Source organism: Saccopteryx leptura, chromosome 3, assembly GCF_036850995.1.
Source record: "Saccopteryx leptura isolate mSacLep1 chromosome 3, mSacLep1_pri_phased_curated, whole genome shotgun sequence".
Lineage (NCBI taxonomy): Eukaryota > Metazoa > Chordata > Mammalia > Chiroptera > Emballonuridae > Saccopteryx > Saccopteryx leptura.
In genome coordinates this window covers 75,890,517-75,909,478 of record NC_089505.1, presented here as the reverse complement: position 1 = coordinate 75,909,478, position 18,962 = coordinate 75,890,517, and the positions used below count along the sequence as shown (strand labels likewise).

At 43.1% G+C, this 18,962-nt stretch overlaps 1 pseudogene; it reads right to left on the bottom strand.

Annotated features, from left to right (window-relative positions):
- Positions 1 to 18,962, bottom strand: part of LOC136399360 (leukocyte immunoglobulin-like receptor subfamily A member 6) — a 58,303-nt pseudogene that overhangs the window by 9,246 nt on the left and 30,095 nt on the right.

Here is an 18,962-nt window from a genome sequence, read left to right as displayed (position 1 = left end):
TGAGTTGATCTAGTGTGTCCTTTAAGCCTATCTAGTGATGTTAGTGGGGTATTGAAATCCCCTACTATTATACTATTGCTGTTGATCTTGCCCTTTAAATCCATCAAAGTCTGCTTTATATATTTAAGTGCTCCTATATTAGGTGCGTATATATTTATAACAGTTATATCTTCCTGTTGGATTGCTCCCTTTATCATTATGTAGTGACCTTCTTTATCTCTTGCTATAGCCTTTTTTTTAAAGTCCATTTTGTCTCATATAAGTATTGCTACCCCAGCTTTTTTTTCATTTCCATTTGCGTGAAGTAGTCTTTTTCCATCCTTTTATCTTCAGTCTATGTGCATCTTTTATTTTTAGGTGTGTTTCTTGTAGACAGCATATGTATAGGTCCTGTTATCTTTCTTTTTTTTTAATTAAATTTAATGCAGTGACATTGATAAATCAGGGTACATATGTTGAGAGAAAACATCTCCAGATTATTTTGACATTTGATTGTGCTGTATACCCCTCATCCAAAGTCAAATTGTCTTCCGTCACCTTCTATCTGGTTTACTTTGTGCCCCTCCCCTCCCCCACCCCTTCTCTCCTTCCTCCTCCCAGCCCCCCTCCACCCCCCCCCCCCACATTGCCATCACATTCTTGTTCATGTCTCTGGGTCTCATTTTTTTTTTTTTTTTAAGATTTTATTTATTCATTATAGGGGGGGGGGGAGGAGCAGGAAGCATCAACTCCCATTTGTGCCTTGACCAAGCAAGCCCAGGGTTTTGAACCGGCAACCTCAGTGTTTCCAGATTGACGCTTTGTCCACTGCGCCACCACAGGTCAGGCCTCTGGGTCTCATTTTTATGTCCCATCTATGTATGGATTCATATAGTTCTTAGTTTTTTCTGATTTACTTATTTCACTCCGTATAATGTTATCAAGGTCCATCCATGTTATTGTAAATGATCCAATGTCATCATTTCTTATGGCTGAGTAGTATTCCATAGTATATATGTACCAAAGCTTTTTTTTTTTGTATTTTTCTGAAGCTGGAAACGGGGAGAGACAGTCAGACAGAATCCCACATGCGCCCGACCGGGATCCACCTGGCACGCCCACCAGGGGCGATGCTCTGCCCACCAGGGGGCGATGCTCTGTCCCTCCGGGGTGTCACTCTGCCGTGACCAGAGCCACTCTAGCGCCTGGGGCAGAGGCCAAGGAGCCATCCCCAGCGCCCAGGCCGGCCATGTTTGCTCCAATGGAGCCTCGGCTGCGAGAGGGGAAGAGAGAGACAGAGAGGAGGGGGGGGTGGAGAAGCAAATGGGCGCTTCTCCCATGTGCCCTGGCCAGAAATCGAACCCGGGTCCCCCACACGCCAGGCCGAAGCTCTACCACTGAGCCAACCAGCCAGGGCCTGTACCAAAGCTTTTTAATCCACTCATCCTCTGATGGACACTTGGGCTGTTTCCAGATCTTCGTTATTGTGAACAATGCTGCCACAAACATGAGGGTGCATTTCTCCTTTTGGAGCCGTTCTATGGTGTTCTTGGGGTATTCCTAAAAGTGGGATAGCTGGGTCAAAAGGCAGTTCGATTTTCAATTTTTTGAGGAATCTCCATACTGTTTTCCACAGTGGCTGCACCAGTCTGCATTCCCACCAGCAATGCAGGAGGGTTCCCTTTTCTCCACATCCTGGCCAGCACTTATTCTATGTTGTTTTGTTAATGAGCGCCATTCTGGCTGGTGTGAGGTGATATCTCATTGTGGTTTTAATTTGCATTTCTCTAATGATTAGTGATGTTGAGCATTTTTTCATATGCCTATTGGCCATCTGTATGTCCTCTTTGGAGAAGTGTCTATTCATTTCTTTTTCCCATTTTTGATTGGATTGTTTGTCTTCCTGGTGTTGAGGTTTACAAGTTCTTTATAAATTTTGGTTATTAACCCCTTATCAGACGTATTGTCAAATATGTTCTCCCATTGTGTAGTTTGTCTTTTTATTCTGTTCTTATTGTCTTTAGCTGTGCAAAAGCTTTTTATTTGATATAGTCCCATTTGTTTATCCTGTCTTTTATTTCACTTTCCGGTGGAGATAAATCAGCAAATATATTGCTCCGAGAGATGTCGGAGAGCTTACTGCCTGTTTTCTTCTAAGATGCTTATGGTTTCATGGCCTACATTTAAGTCTTTTATCCATTTTGAGTTTATTTTATTTGAGTGGCGTAAGCTGGTGATTTAGTTTCATTTTTTTTTTTTTTTCTGAAGCTGGAAATGGGGAGAGACAGTCAGACAGACTCCCGCATGCGCCCGACCGGGATCCACCCGGCACGCCCACCAGGGGCGACGCTCTGCCCACCAGGGGGCGATGCTCTGCCCCTCCGGGGCGTCGCTCTGCCATGACCAGAGCCACTCTAGCACCTGGGGCAGAGGCCAAGGAGCCATCCCCAGCGCCTGGGTCATCTTTCCTCCAATGGAGCCTTGGCTGCAGGAGGGGAAGAGAGAGACAGAGAGGAAGGAGGGGGGTGGTGGAGAAGCAAATGGGCGCTTCTCCTATGTGCCCTGGCCGGGAATCGAACCCGGGTCCCCACACGCCAGGCCGACGCTCTACCGCTGAGCCAACTGGCCAGGGCTAGTTTCATTTTTTTGCAGGTAGCTGTCCAATTCTCCCAACACCATTTGTTAAAGAGGCTGTCTTTACTCCATTGTATTTCCTTACCTCCTTTGTCAAATATCAGTTGTCCAGAGAGCTGTGGGTTTATTTCTGGGTTCTCTGTTCTGTTCCATTGATCTATATGCCTGTTCTTATGCCAGTACCAGACTGTTTTGAGTACAATGACCTTGTAGTATAACTTGACATCAGGAAGTGTGATACCTCCCACTTTATTCTTCTTTTTTAAGATTGCTGAGGCTATTTGTGTTCTCTTTTGGTTCCATATAAATTTTTGAAATATATGATCTATATCTTTGAAGTATGTCATTGGTATTTTAATTGGTATTGCATTGAATTTATAAATTGCTTTGGGTAATATAGACATTTTAATGATGTTTATTCTTCCTAACCATGAGCACGGTATATACTTCCACTTGTTTGTATCTTCCTTGATTTCTTTTATCAATGCTTTGTAATTTTCCGAGTACAAGTCTTTAGTCTCCTTGGTTAAGTTTCCTCCTAGGTACTTTATTTTTTTGGTTGTAATAGTGAAGGGGATTGTTTCCTTAATTTCTCTTTCTGACTGTTCATTGTTGGCATATAAAAATGCCTCTGATTTCTGAGTATTGATTTTATATCCTGCCACTTTGCTGAATTCATTTATCAGGTCCAGTAGTTTTTTGACTGAGACTTTAGGGTTTTCTATATACAATATTATATCATCTGCAAATAATGATAGTTTTACCTCTTCTTTTCCAACTTGAATGCCTTATATTTCTTCTTCTTGTCTCATTGCTGTGGCTAGGACTTCCAGGACTATGTTAAATAAGAGTGGTGAAAGGGGGCACCCCTGCTTTGTTCCTGATCTTAAGGTTATTGCTTTTAATTTTTGCCCATTGAGTATGATGTTGGCTGTGGGTTTCTCATAGATGGCTTTTATCATGTTGAGGTATGTTCCCTGTATTCCCACTTTGCTGAGAGTTTTGATCATGAATGGGTGCTGGATTTTATCAAATGCTTTTTCTGCATCTATTGAAATTATCATATGGTTTTTCTCCTTCTTTTTGTTTATGTGATGAATCACATTGATTGATTTACAAATATTGTACCAGCCTTGCCTCCCCAGAATAAATCCCACTTGATCATGGTGTATGATTTTTTTCATATATTGTTGGATCCAGTTTGCTAATATTTTGTTGAGAATTTTAGCATCTATATTCATCAGAGATATTGGCCTATAATTTTCTTTCTTTGTATTGTCTTTGCCTGGTTTTGGAATCAGAATTATGCTCACCTCATAAAAGGAGCTTGGAAGTCTTCCTTCCTCTTTAATTTTTTGAAATAGTTTGAGAATGATAGGAGTTAGTTCTTCTTTGAATATTTGGTAGAATTCAGTTGTGAAGCCATCAGGCCCTGGACTTTTCTTTGTTGGGAGTTTTTTGATAACTGTTTCGATCTCATTTGGTGTAATCAGTTTGTTTAGGTTTTCTGATTCTTCCAGATTGATTTTTGGAAGATTGTATGTTTCAAGGAATTTTTCCATTTCATCTAGGTTGTCTAGTTTTTTGGCATACAGTTCTTCATATTATTTTCTTACAATATTTTGTATTTCTGTTGTGTCAGTTGTTATTTCTTCACTCTCATTTCTAATTTTATTTATTTGAGTCCTCTCTCTCTTTTTCTTGGTGAGTCTAGTTAAAGGTTCATCAATCTTGTTTACCTTTTCAAAGAACCAGCTCCTAGTTTCATTGATCCTCTGTATTGTTTCTTTAGCCTCTATGTCATTTATTTCTGCTCTGATCTTTATTATTTCCTTTCTTCTACTACATTTAGGCTTTACTTGCTTTTCTATTTCTAGTTCTTTTAGATGCAGGGTTAAGTTGTTTATTTGAGCTTTTTCTAGCTTCTTAAAGTGTGCCTGTAGTGCTATGAACTTCCCTCTCAGTACTGCTTTTGCTGTGTCCCATAAATTTTGAGTTGTTGTATGCTTATTGTCATTCTTTTCTAGAATTTCTTTTTATTTCTTATTTGATCTCATTCTTAATCTATTCGTTATTTAACAACCTGCTATTTAGTTTCCATGTGTTTGAGAATTTTTGAGCTTTTCTGTTGTGGTTCATTTCTAGTTTCATGCCGTTGTGATTAGAGAAAGTGCTTGGTATGATTTTAATCTTAAATTTGTTGAGACCACTTTTGTGACCTAACATGTGGTCTATCCTAGAGAATGTACCATGAGCACTTGAAAAGAATGTATATTCTGCTGCTTTAGGGTGAAAGGTTTTGAAGATATCTATTAAATCAAGTTGATCTGCCTGACCTGTGGCGGCACAGTGGATAAAGCGTCGACCTGGAAATGCTGAGGTCGCCGGTTTGAAACCCTGGGCTTGCCTGGTCAAGGCACATATGGGAGTTGATGCTTCCAGCTTTTCCCCCTTCTCTCTCTCTGTCTCCCCCCCCCCTCTCTCTCTGTCTCTCCCTCTCCTCTCTAAAATGAATAAAAAAAATTTAAATGTTAAATCGAGTTGATCTAGTGTGTCCAATAAGTCTGCTGTTTCTTTATTAATTTTCTTTCTTGAGGATCTATCTAGTGATGTTAATGGGGTATTGAAATTCCTTACTATTATAGTATTGCTGTTGATCTCGCCCTTTAAATCCATTAAAGTCTGCTTTATATATTTAGGTGCTCCTATATTAGGTGTGTAGATATTTATAATAGTTATATCTTCCTGTTGGATTACTCCCTTTATCATTATGTAGTGGCCTTCTTTATCTCTTACTATATCTTTTGTTTTAAAGTCCAATTTGTCTGATATAAGTATTGTTACCCCAGCTTTTTTTTCATTTCCATTTGCATGAAATGTTTTTTTTCCATCCTTTTACCTTCAATCTATGTGTATTTTTTGTTCTAAGGTGTGTCTCTTGTATACAGCATATGTACAGGTCCTGTTTTCTTATCCATGCAGCTACCCTATGTCTTTTGATTGGATCATTTATTTAATCCATTTACATTTATGGTTATTATTGATATGTAGTTGTTTATTGCCATTTTATTCTTTAAAGCTGTATTCCTTTTTTGCTATATTCTTTTTCCACTTTGATCTGTTTACAACAGGCCCCTTAACATTTCCTGCATCATTGGTTTGGTTGTAGTGAATTCCTTGAATTGTTTTTTGTCTGGGAAGCTTTTTATTTCTCCTTCAATTTTAAATGATAGTCTTGCTGGATAAAGTAGTCTTGGTTGTAGGCTCTTGTTCTGCATTACTTTGAATATTTCTTGCCATTCCCTTCTGGCCTCAGTGTTTCTGTTGAGAAGTCGGAAGTCATCCTTATGGGGGCTCCTTTGTAGGTGATAGCCTTTTTTTCTCTAGCAGCTTTTAATATTTTCTCTTTATCACTTAGCTTTGGTATTTTAATTATGATGTGTTTTGGTGTAGATTTTTTTGGGTTTCTCTTTAATGGAGTTCTCTGTGCTTCTTGAACCTGTGAGATGTTTTCCTGCCTTAATTTAGGGAAGTTTTCATCTATGATATGTTTGTACAAAGTCTCTATCCCTTGTTCTTTCTCTTCTTCTTCAGGAACCCCTATGATGTGGATGTTATATCTCTTCATGTTGTCACAGAGCTCTCTTAAAGTTTCCTCAGACTTTTTGAGTCTCTTTTCTTTTTTCTGCTCTGCTTCTGTGCCTTCATTTATCTTGCCCTCTAACTTGCTGATTCAGTTCTCAGCTTCATCCATCCTGCTTTTAATTCCTTCCATTTTGTTCTTCATTTCTGATATTGTATTTGTCATTTCTGACTGATTCTTTTTTATTAATTCAATGTCCTTTTTTATATTTGCTATCTCTTTATTTAGGTGTTTGTAATGACCATGTATTGTTGTTCTAAGATCTTTGAGCATCCTAACAATCGTTATTTTAAACTCTGCATCTGGTAATTTGGTTATATCTGACTCATTCAGGTCCTTTTCTGGGGATTTCTCTTGATTAATTTGTGTTGTATTTCTCTGCCTTCTCATTTTTCTGTGTAAAAAAAGGTTTTGGCCCCTGGAGTCCACTGGGTGTGGCCTCTGTGTTCACTAGGTGTGGTCTGTCTGCAGGCCCGCCACTCCCTCGACTGCTGCAACCTATTGCGTTAGGGTATGGGCATTGCCAGTGCCAGCCCAATGGGAATGTTGCTGTGGTTTCTGCCTTTCCTTCATAGGAGTTGAATTGTTGGTAAATTTGATGAAAAGCTTTGTCTGCCTCTATTGTGAAGAGAATATTTTTATTCCTTTAATTGGCTGGATTATATTGATTTTTAATTAAATTTATTGGGGTGACATTGGTTAATAAGATTATATAGTTTTCAGGTATATAATTCTATGATACATAATCTATATATTACATTGTGATTAATTTTTAAAAAAATCATCATAAGCTTCTCTACCCTTCCCCCAAACCTTCACTGTTGTCATGATGTACTGTCCTTCTTATATCTCCACAATCCTTACTTGTGTCTATTTTTAGTGGTTGTCATCTAAGTTCCTGGGCAAGATCTCCCTGTACTTTTTCATCTTGTAATCTCCTTGTCAAGTTTTGGAGTCAATATTTTCCTCAGCTGACAAAATGCATTGGGGTGTACTTCATTTTATTTTATTTTTTGGACAGACAGAGACAGACTAGAAACAAAGGAAGAGAGGTGAAAAGCATCAATTCATAGTTGTGGCATTTTAGTTGTTCATTGATTGCTTTCTCTATGTGCCTTCATGGGGGGGAACAGGAGACAGCAAAGCCAGTGACCACTTGCTCAAGCTAGCGTCCTTGGTCTTCAACCAGAGACCTTTGGGCTCAAGGTAGTGACCATGGCATCATGTCTGTGATCCCATGCTCAAGCCAGCACCCTCAGGGTTTCGAACCTGGTTCCTTTACATCCGAGGATGATGCTCTATCTACTGTGCCACCGCCTGGACAAGTGGTGTGTACATCTTTTTCTACTCTCAGGAAATGTTTGCATAAGTCTGATGTGTGTGTGTGTTTCATAACTGCATAAGTATTTGGAAAGAATAACCAAAGAAACCTCTTGAACTGATATATTTATATGTTGCAAAGTGATGACCACCACATTAGTCAACACATCCATCCTACAGGAGTTGACTTTTCTTTCTGAGAGTACACTTACTCTCTTAGCAACACTCAAGAACATGATACGGCATAGTTATAGTCACCATGCTGTACATTAGGTCCCTGGAATTGGTCCATCTCAGAACTGGAAGTTTGTGCCTTTTAGTATCTCTCCATTGCTTCCTCCCTCAACCACTGGTAACTGACATTCTACTGTTTGCTTTTATTGGTTTTGACTTTTTAATATTCCATAGTGTTCAGTGGTAGGGCAATTTTTATTGCAAAATCAATGTAATGTATTCAATGTATATATATAAAGTGATACGAATTTTCTATTAACTCTTAGGTCTATTAGCATTGTGCATGTGAAGGTGTCTAGTCTACATTTTATAACACATTGGCATCAGACTGTTTATAATGTTATGTTATATATTTCAAGTCAGTAGTGTCTGTTGATGCGGTCCTGGTAGTGATAATGTACGTCTCTCTTTTTTCCTTGTCTACTGTGTCTAAGATTTAGGTGTGATTGAATTTTTCAAAAATGAAATTTTTTGGTTCCTTTTTTCCTCTTTTTGTTTGTCCTCATTAGTAGCTACCCATTATTATATCTCTCCTTCTATCTTCATTTAGAAGCCTTTTCTATTCTTCTTCTAAATCCTTGATGTAATAAATTAAGTAATTAATCTTTCAGGCTTTTTTTGGGTAACATATTCACTTATACTTCTTATTTTTCTAATTTTATAGATTTAATGTATAAATATGTTATTAATTTAAAACATTCTCTCACTTTATGTCAATAATTAATTCACACATTGATTATTGAGAAGGCGCTTGCATTGTTTTCAAAATGTAGAGATATTAGTTATTGTTTGTTGCAGAATCAATGGACTCCTAGAGGGTTCTGGGGGCTGCTGGGCATCCATGTCAGGTCTCTAGGCTGCTGGGGTCACTAGCTCAGTGTCCAGGGGGGTGATTCTCATGACTTCTGGAGTCCCTGCAGGTCCCTTCCTGGAGAGTGGGGTCTGGGTCTTCCCTGGGTTAGTTAATAGTCAGAGAAGCATGCACGCTGGACTCATCTGGGGGCTCCTTGTCTCCCGTCTGAGGTACGTGTGGTCCAGCTGGGCGTAGGTCATATTCTGCAGGGGGTCAGAGGCAGCAGCTGGAGCCAGAGCCGGGGGACAGTGAGGAGATGGAATGTGGTTGGGGTTGGGGGAGTCTGGGAACTTGGGAAGCATAAGACCCACCTGACTGTCCATCTGCCTGTCTCCTTCTGCATGTCTGCCCTTCGTGTCAAGCAATCTACCTGAGAGGGAGGAAGGAGAGGTGGCCATTCCCTGCTTGAGTCTGGATCTTGAGTGGTTTATCTGGGCATACGTCACTCCCTGAAGGTCTTCATCGTGCCTGTTCTGCTGCAGAGACAGTAAGACAGAGACAGTGTCCCCTGGTTCCACTGGTGACACCTTCCAGTCATTTATCCACCTGTTGTCAGAGTGATGATGTTAAACTTTAAATCAGATTAGGTCACTCTCCTGATGGAACCTGCAGGGTTCCTAAGCCCTGTGGCATCTGGATGCTTCTACGGTTCTGATTCTTATCCTAACATGCTATCTCTTGCTCATTTGGCTCCAGCCTCAAGGCCCATCTTAGTGAAGAAGTGTGTCCTGCCTCAGTACCTTTGCCCCTGCTATTTTCTCTGTTCTCACCCACACCAATGTGCTCTATCCCCTGCTCCTGCTTTATTTTCTCACAGCACTTGCTCTCTAGGACACTGTCCCCTTGTTTGCACAGTGTCTCCCTCCCCTACAGGTGAGCTGGAGGAGTGTGGAGACCGTGTTGCTCAGGGCTGCACTGTGGCCCCTAAAAGGCTCCGGTAAACAGTGAGCTCCTGTCACATCTGCTGCGGAATGAATGAAGGTGACCGTGGGAACCTGTGCGTGATTAACTTATTGATGCGACCTCCTGAGACCTGGGGCCACACAAGGTCACACAGAGGACTAGGAGTCAGCAAAGGGACCACATAGGAGGGGTTATGATGTCACAAGAAACTAGGAGGAGTGAGTCACAGCAGGATGACCTGGGTGCCCAGAAGGAGAGGTCAGGCTCCTGTGAATCAAGTGAGGTGAGGACAGGAAAGTGTCCATTGGATTAAACTGGACAACAAGAAGGTCCTTGGTGGCCTGGACAGGAGCAGGGGTCTCACCCAAGAGTCCAGCTTCGCACCCTTCTCCTCAGGCTGTGGGTCCTTCACTGCAACATGTGCTGGGGCACAATGGGGATGTGTCTCCTGACAGGGTTCCAGAGATCTCAGGGCTGCAGACCCCGACTGCTCCCAGATGGGACACTAACGCAGGGGTGGGGTGAGGTGTCAGGTCTCGGAATGAGGATGTTGGTCCTTCCCTCCCCTGACACCCACAGCCTCCCAGCATATCCTGTGTCCCTCCCTCCAGCAAAGTTCTCTTTTCCCTCTCAGAAGTGTTCTTCCTGGGCATCTGTTGCTGGTCTGCATTTGGGGAGACAGACAGGCATGTTAGGGGCAGAGAGGGGCCCTGGGAGGTGAAAGTCTGAGGGTCTTCAGGGCAGGTATTTTCTGACCTGCCAGCCTCTGTCTTTGGGCTCTAGGTCCATGGACCCCTCAGGAGATTGGGCATGACCCTCACTTTGGCCTGGTCAACACCCCTTCCCGTGAGATTCCAGAGGAAAGAAGGAAACCTTAATACACACATGTGTATATGTTTAAATATTTCATGAGATTGACAATGGTACAAGTTTATCTTATATTTGTATATCTATGTGGATGAGTGTTTCCTTTCTAGATTTTCTGATTTGAGATTCTGGAGAGATATTTTTCTCAGCTGATATTCTTCATCTATTTAATTTTCCTGTGGCTGCTGCCCTGAATGACCCTTTTGTTGACCAATATCACCCCGTCCCTACTCACCCCATGTTGTGCCTTTGCTCTAACGCTGGTGTCAGAGGAGGAGGAGAAAAAAGAGGAGAGTTAGCAGTAGGACCGGGACCACCAAGACCACAGTCAAGATTATCTGGCACCATTTGAGACCTTGGACATGAATGACATCATGAATGATCCAATGATGCCATTTAATGAGCACCTACTGTGTGCGAGGCACATGCTGGGGGCTGTCATTCATCTTCTCTTTCTCTTCCCACAGTCAGGCACAGGGATTGCTGACCTCACCGCCATTGCACTGAGGCTCAGAGAAGTTCACCACTTGCCCCAGGTCACCCAGCCTGGACAGGGCAGGGCTGGGCCTGTAACCCAGGACTGTGGGCTCCCTGTGCTGTCCTCATGCTTCCCTCCCCCAGGTGGACACCAGCTTTGTCGGGAGCCGATCTACAACTGCTGGCTGACAAGGTCACAGCAGGAGAAGACCCACAGCTGCTGGCTGACAAGGTCACAGCAGGAGAAGACCCACAACTGCTGGCTGACAAGGTCACAGCAGAAGAAGATCAAAAACTGCTGGTTGACAAAGTCACTGCAGTGAATACCAATGGCTGCCAATGGCTGCGGGTTGACAAAGTCACCACAAAGGAAAGGCAAAATGATACTTCCCCCTTTTGACCTTTTTGAATTAATCTGGCCTTATATCCCCCCTTTTTCTGGGTGTGTGCTATCATTTATGGCACAGGTATAATAGTACCATGCTTTCCCTGTAGATTAGTAGTAATGTCTTTGGAAATGAGACAGGGTGTGAGTTCCACAGAAAAGCCTGTAAGCCCTTTGAACTGGGCTCATAGACATAAGAGGCTGGCTATGATATCCCTCGTAAAGGGTTAAGTTTGTAGAAGAATTTCTTCTTATTAATCATGTTAGAAAGAATAGATTGTGACTTATGAATAGGTAGGAAACAGTAACTATACACAGAGTACCTTTCAGCCTTCACTTAATTCATCACTTTTCCTCTCTAGCCTTTTCATGTGGTAGAGTAAAGAAACTTTCCATTCTTCTTGCATACCTGACCTGCAGGTGGTGGAACACTCTGAGAAAAGTAAAGTTAGAACTTAATTAGTGTATGAATATAGTAAATAAATAAAATTTGACTAGACAATAGTATCCTAGACAAGGTAGAGTTATTAATCAGTACTGACCTTTTGCAAGTTTGTATCAATATTGTTATTGCTGTTCAAGTTATTGTATAATTGTACTTTGAATGACTTACCACCTGATTTATAGTTTATAGAAATGAATTAACTGTTACCTAGGAAATGTAACCATAGTGAAACAAAAACAATGATTAATCAATGTATTCTGAATACCATGTGATTGTAACTTAGTGTGTGTGCATAAAAAGAAAGCTAGACCAGCATTTGGCAGAGATGCTTGGCAGTAAATGCTAACTAGAGAATAAAGAGAAAGAAAAGAATTCGGCTCTCTCACTCGATTCGTGCCGACGCCGTCTCTTCCTGTGGGACCCCTGGATTCCCCCCGGGGCTGGACTCTGGCACGGCTTCATGCTCTGGACTCCTCATCTGTAGGGGCCTGTCCATGTCTCTTCTGGAGCTGAGGGTCCTTCCTTATTGCCATTCCCCCAGCACAGCAGGGACACAGGTTGGCTGGGGAGTGGGGAGGGCTCTGTGCCCCCTGGGACTCCTTTCCACCCTGCAGGGCCCTGATACTTTATTGGGAAGGTCAGGCTAGACTGGGGGTGCTGCCCTCCTGAGCTCTGTGAGGACCCCTATGTCACCTGACCTCACAGCAGCCTGTGAGCAGGACGGGACCAGGGATGAACAGACAAGAACCGGACACTCAGAGGAGAGAAGGGACAGCCTGGCCCCACAGCAGGAGCAGCAGAGCCGGGAACTGACCCAGGTCTGAGTCCTGCCCCCTCTCTCCTCTGAGCTGTGTGAGCTGAGGGACAGGACGTGGATGCCTTGGAACCCTGTCATATCAGTCCCTCCCTGCACAGTGTCAGCAGCACTGCTACAGAGGGGACACTCTCCATAACATCACACCCTGGGGGCTTCCCTGTGAGACCCCCCTCTCCCAGGAGCTCAGAGCCTGAACTGAAAGGAAATCTGAGCTCTGGGCCACGATTCTCTCCTTTTACACTTGGGGACACTGAGGCCATACAGGGGAAGGTGTGTCCATGTCAGTGTCTCCACAGGTGCCTGAACCCCAATGACTCAGCCCCTGTCCCCCGTGGACCCAGATACCACCTCCCCAAGGCAATTCTGACTTACCCCTCTGTGCGCCTGACTCTGTGGGGGACAGGAGCTGGTCATCGGGGCCTCCTGAGGATCAGGATGGGGTGGGGGTGAGGGTGGAGGCTGCCTTCTCCCCACCGGAGCCCAGGAGCTCCTCCCCCAGCCTGGGCCTTAACATCCCCCTCTGCCATGGCCATATAATATCATCTGTCAACTACTTCACTCACCCTCCTGCAGGCCTGACTTCTCAGGGGATACAGATGCATCCTCAGAGCCCCGAGAGCACCGTTTCTTCCCTAAAACATTTCCCCACTTCCAAACCCCCTGGAACACAAGCCTGTCCTTAAGTGTCTGGGGGGCATCAGATCCTCTGAGAGACTCAGAACCGCCCTGGGGTGGCTGTGCTCCCTCTGAGCAGAGGTCTCAGGGACTCACCGGCTGTGGAGATGAGCCCTGTGGGGTGGGCTGGGGTCTCAGAGGGTCCTGGAAGGAAGACAGAGGGGGTGGGAGTCTAGGGCTGACCCTGGAGTCTTCACCTCACTCAGACTTATCCTGCTCCTGCTGTGAGGCCCCACCAACACCCTCCAGCAGCCCACCTGGCACCTTTCAAACCCGGGTGAGAGGAGGGGCCTATAAGAGGGAGAAGAGTTTCTAAGGGGCAGATATATAGGAGACCATCCTTACAGCCCCTTCATTCCCCTTTCAGCACATAATTCTTCTGAAGACAGAACCCTGAGCTGACAGCTCAGAAAGGGAAGGTCAATGTCACCTCATCTGAGACCAGGAGCTCCAGGGGCTCACTGGGGTGTGACAGCAGGTAGCTGTTCTGTGAGCTGTAGCACCTGTAGGTCCCCCTGTGGGCTGAGGTCACAGGACGCATAGAGAACTCTGCCTGGTACTGCTGAGCTCGGAGCTCTGACCTAAGATGCAGGGAGGATCGGCTGTCCCCTCCTTGGACAGAAGGAAAGTGTTCGTCGGGCTCTGTGACTGACACAGCAGAGTCACGTTCTTTCCTGAGGCCACCGTGGGGCCCGACTGCACCGAGAGGGAGGGTCTGTCAGGGGGCCGTCCTAGAGAGAGGGAGGTGGGTGAGGGCTGCCCACCACCTTGTTCTGACCTGAGAGTCAGCAGGCCTCTCTCTGAGGACCCTCCTCTCTGTCTGTCTCTGTTTCTCTGAGTCTCCCCTCCCCTCCCACCCCCTGTCTCTCTCTGTCTCCCTCCCTGGGACCCTGCACGTTCACTCTGCCCATCACCACCTGAGATCCCCCAGCAGGGCCTGTGCAGAGTCTGGGTCCCTGACTGAACCCACAGGCCCCTCACCTGCCACCAGGATGTCCACGGGGTCACTGGGCACCGACCACTCGAAGGAGAGGTTGTGTCCACCGTAGCATCTGTACCGGCCCCCGTGGGAGCTGCTCACAGTGTCCAGGGGGAAGTTGGCCTGAGAGAGCCCAGCCTGGGGCTGCAGGACAAGGCTCTGGGGGAGGTCATGTCCCCCCTCCCTGGACAGAATAAATCTGTTGTATTCAACATCAGAGTGACCCTGGAGGGTCAGGCTCTGTCCAGAGACCATGATGGGGCCCTGCTGGGTCAGGAGGGAGGGCTTTTGAGACAGCTCTGAGGAGACCAGACATGAGTTACAGGGGCTGTTTCTTCCATACAATGTCTTCTCCTGTCCTGGCCCAGGTCTCACTGTCTCTCTGTGTCTCTGCTACTCTCACGCCACCCTCTCACACAAGGCTCCCCTCCCAGCGAAGACCCCAATAATATGTCTGTTGCCTCAATCTGTGGATGGGTCCAGGATGAGACTCACCTGAGACCGGAACTCCACGGGTCTGTCCCTGAGGTCTGTCCTTGTGACAGCCATAGCATCTGAACGTCCACCTGTGGCTGGAGGTCATGGGGCCCACAGGGAACAGGGCCTGGGACTGCCCATTGGGGTGTTGTTCTGAATCCTGGGTCCAGGAGAACTTGTGTTCTCCTTCCTTAGAATAAATTTGCCAAATCCTTCTTCTGAGCCACACTGGAGGGTCACGTAACCTCCTGAGGTCACGACAGGGCTGGGCAGGGCTGAGAGGCTGGGTTTGCTGTAGAATCCTAGGAGAGGAAAGGGCAGTGTGTTCGATAGGACTCATCCCCCCTCATGTCCCCCAGGGCTGGGCTGTGAGAGGGGAGACTCCCTGAGAGCAGACTGCCTTCCTGAGAGCAGAACCTGATGCTAGGACCCCTGAGTGTCCCCTCACCTGTCACTACCAGCTCCAGGGAGGCACTGCGCTCTGACCAGCCAATGGAGCTGATGTAATAACAGTAATATCTGTGCAACGAAGAACTTGGCCTTGTCTCTGAAATCCAGTAACTTCTGTGTGTCCCAGGCCAGTGGGATTCCCTCTTTTTTTTTTTTTTTTTTTTAAATAAATTTTTATTAATGGTAATGGGATGACATTAATAAATCAGGGTACATATATTCAAAGAAAACATGTCTAGGTTATTTTGTCATTAAATTATGTTGCATACCCCTCGCCCAAAGTCAGATTGTCCTTCGCCACCCTCTATCTAGTTCTCTGTGCCCCTCCCCCTCCCCCTAACTCTCCCCCTGTCCTCCCTCCCCCCACCCCTGGTAACCACCACACTCTTGTCCATGTCTCTTAGTCTCATTTTTATGTTCCACCAATGTATGGAATCATGTAGTTCTTGTTTTTTTCTGATTTACTTATTTCACTCCTTATAATGTTATCAAGATCCCACCATTTTGCTGTAAATGATCTGATGTCATCGTTTCTTATGGCTGAGTAGTATTCCATAGTGTATATGTGCCACATCTTCTTTGTCCAGTCTTCTATTGAAGGGCTTTTTGGTTGTTTCCATGTCTTGGCCACTGTGAACAGTGCTGCAATGAACATGGGGCTACATGTGTCTTCACGTATCAATGTTTCTGAGGTTTTGGGGTATATACCCAGTAGAGGGATTGCTGGGTCATAAGGTAGTTCTATTTGCAGTTTTTTGAGGAACCACCATACTTTCCTCCATAATGGTTGTACTACTTTACAGTCCCACCAACAGTGAATGAGGGTTCCTTTTTCTCCACAGCCTCTCCAACATTTGCTATTACCCGTCTTGTTGATCATAGCTAATCTAACAGGGGTGAGGTGGTATCTCATTGTAGTTTTGATTTGCATTTCCCTAATAACTAATGAAGCTGAGCATTTTTTCATATATCTGTTGGCCATTTGTATCTCTTCCTGGGAGAAGTGTCTATTCATGTCTTCTTCCCATTTTTTTATTGGATTGTTTGTTTGTTTGTTGTTGAGTTTTATGAGTTCTTTGTAAATTTTGGAAATTAGGCCCTTATCTGAGCTGTTGTTTGAAAATATCATTTCCCATTTAGTTGGCTGTCTGTTTATTTTTATATCAGTTTCTCTTGCTGAGCAAAAACTTTTTATTCTGATGTAGTCCCATTCATTTATCTTTGCCTTCACTTCTCTTGCCATTGGAGTCAAGTTCATAAAATGTTCTTTAAAACCCAGGTCCATGAGTTTAGTACCTATGTCTTCTTCTATGTACTTTATTGTTTCAGGTCTTATATTTAGGTCTTTGATCCATTTTGAATTAATTTTAGTACACGGGGACAGGCTGTAGTCGAGTTTCATTCTTTTGCATGTGGCTTTCCAGTTTTCCCAACACCATTTGTTGAAGAGGCTTTCTTTTCTCCATTGTGTGTTGTTGGCCCCTTTATCAAAGATTATTTGACCATATATATGTGGTTTTATTTCTGGGCTTTCTATTCTGTTCCATTGGTCTGAGTGTCTATTTTTCTGCCAATACCATGCTGTTTTGATTATTGTGGCCCTATAATATAGTTTAAAGTCAGGTATTGTAATGCCCCCAGCTTCATTCTTTTTCCTTAGGATTGTTTTGGCTATTCGGGGTTTTTTATAGTTCCATATAAATCTGATGATTTTTTGTTCCATTTCTTTAAAAAATCTCATAGGAATTTTGATGGGAATTGCATTAAATTTGTATATTGCTTTGGGTAATATGGCCATTTTGATTATATTTATTCTTCCTATCCAAGAACAAGGAATATTTTTCCATCTCATTGTATCTTTTTCGATTTCCCTTAACAATGCTTTGTAATTTTCATTATATAGGTCCTTTACGTTCTTTGTTATGTTTATTCCTAGGTATTTTATTTTTTTTGTTGCAATCGTGAAGGGGATTATTTTTTTGAGTTCATTTTCTAATATTTCATTGTTGGCATAGAGAAAGGCTATGGACTTCTGTATGTTAATTTTGTATCCTGCGACCTTACTGTATTGGTTTATTGTTTCTAATAATCTTTTTGTGGAGTCCTTCGGGTTTTCGATGTATAGGATCATATCATCAGCAAAAAGGGATACCTTTACTTCTTCTTTTCCAATATGGATGCCTTTTATTTCTTTGTCTTGTCTGATTGCTCTGGCCAGAACTTCTAGCACCACGTTAAATAAGAGTGGAGAGAGTGGACAACCCTGTCTTGTTCCTGATTTAAGGGGGAAAGCCTTCAGTTTAGTGCCATTTAATATGATGTTAGCTGATGGTTTATCATATATGGCCTTTATCATGTTGAGATATTTTCCTTCTATACCCATTTTGTTGAGAGTCTTAAACATAAAATTGTGTTGTATTTTATCAAAAGCCTTTTCTGCATCTATTGATAAGATCATGTGGTTTTTGTTCTTTGTTTTGTTGATATGGTGTATTACGTTAACCGTTTTGCGTATGTTGAACCATCCTTGAGATTCTGGGATGAATCCCACTTGATCATGATGTATTATTTTTTTAATATGTTGTTGTATTCGGTTTGCCAGTATTTTGTTTAGAATTTTAGCATCTGTATTCATTAGAGATATTGGTCTGTAGTTTTCTTTCTTTGTGCCATCCTTGCCAGGTTTTGGTATGAGGGTTATGTTGGCCTCATAAAATGTGTTTGGAAGTATTGCTTCTTCTTCAATTTTTTGGAAGACTTTGAGTAGAATAGGAACCAAGTCTTCTTTGAATGTTTGATAGAATTCACTAGTATAACCGTCTGGGCCTGGACTTTTATTTTTGGGGAGGTTTTTAATAGTTTTTTCTATTTCCTCCCTGCTGATTGGTCTGTTTAGGCTTTCTGCTTCTTCATGACTCAGTCTAGGAAGGTTGTATTGTTCTAGGAATTTATCCATTTCTTCTAGATTGTTGTATTTGGTGGCATATAATTTTTCATATTATTCTACAATAATTCTTTGTATATCTATGATGTCTGTGGTGATCTCTCCTCTTTCATTTTGGATTTTATTTATTTGAGTCCTGTGCCTTTTTTCCTTGGTGAGTCTTGCCAAGGGTTTGTCAATTTTGTTGACCTTTTCAAAGAACCAGCTCCTTGTTTTATTGATTTTTTCTATAGTTTTTCTGTTCTCTATTTCATTTATTTCTGCTCTGATTTTTATTATCTCCTTTCTTCGGCTGGTTTTGGGTTGTCTTTGTTCTTCTTTTTCTAGTTCCTTAAGGTGTGAAGTTAAGTGGTTTACTTCGGCTCTCTCTTGTTTGTTCATATAGGCCTGAAGTGATATGAACTTTCCTCTTATTACTGCTTTTGCTGCATCCCAGAGATTCTGATATGTGGTATTTTCATTTTCATTTGTCTGTATGTATCTTTTGATCTCTGCGCTTATTTCTTCTTTGACCCATTCATTTTTTAGAAGTATGTTGTTTAGTTTCCACATTTTTGTGGGTTTTTCCCCCTCTTTTTTGCAGTTGAATTCTAGTTTCAAGGCTTTATGATCAGAAAATATGCTTGGTACAATTTCAATTTTTCTAAATTTGCTGATATTGTCTTTGTAGCCCAACATATGGTCAATTCTTGAGAATGTTCCATGTACACTAGAGAAAAATGTATACTCTGTCGCTTTGGGATGAAGTGTCCTGTAGATGTCTATCATATCCAGGTGTTCTAGTATTTCGTTCAAGGCCACTATATCTTTATTGATTCTCTGTTTGGATGACCGATCTAGAGCCGTCAGCGGAGTATTGAGGTCTCCAAGTATGATTGTA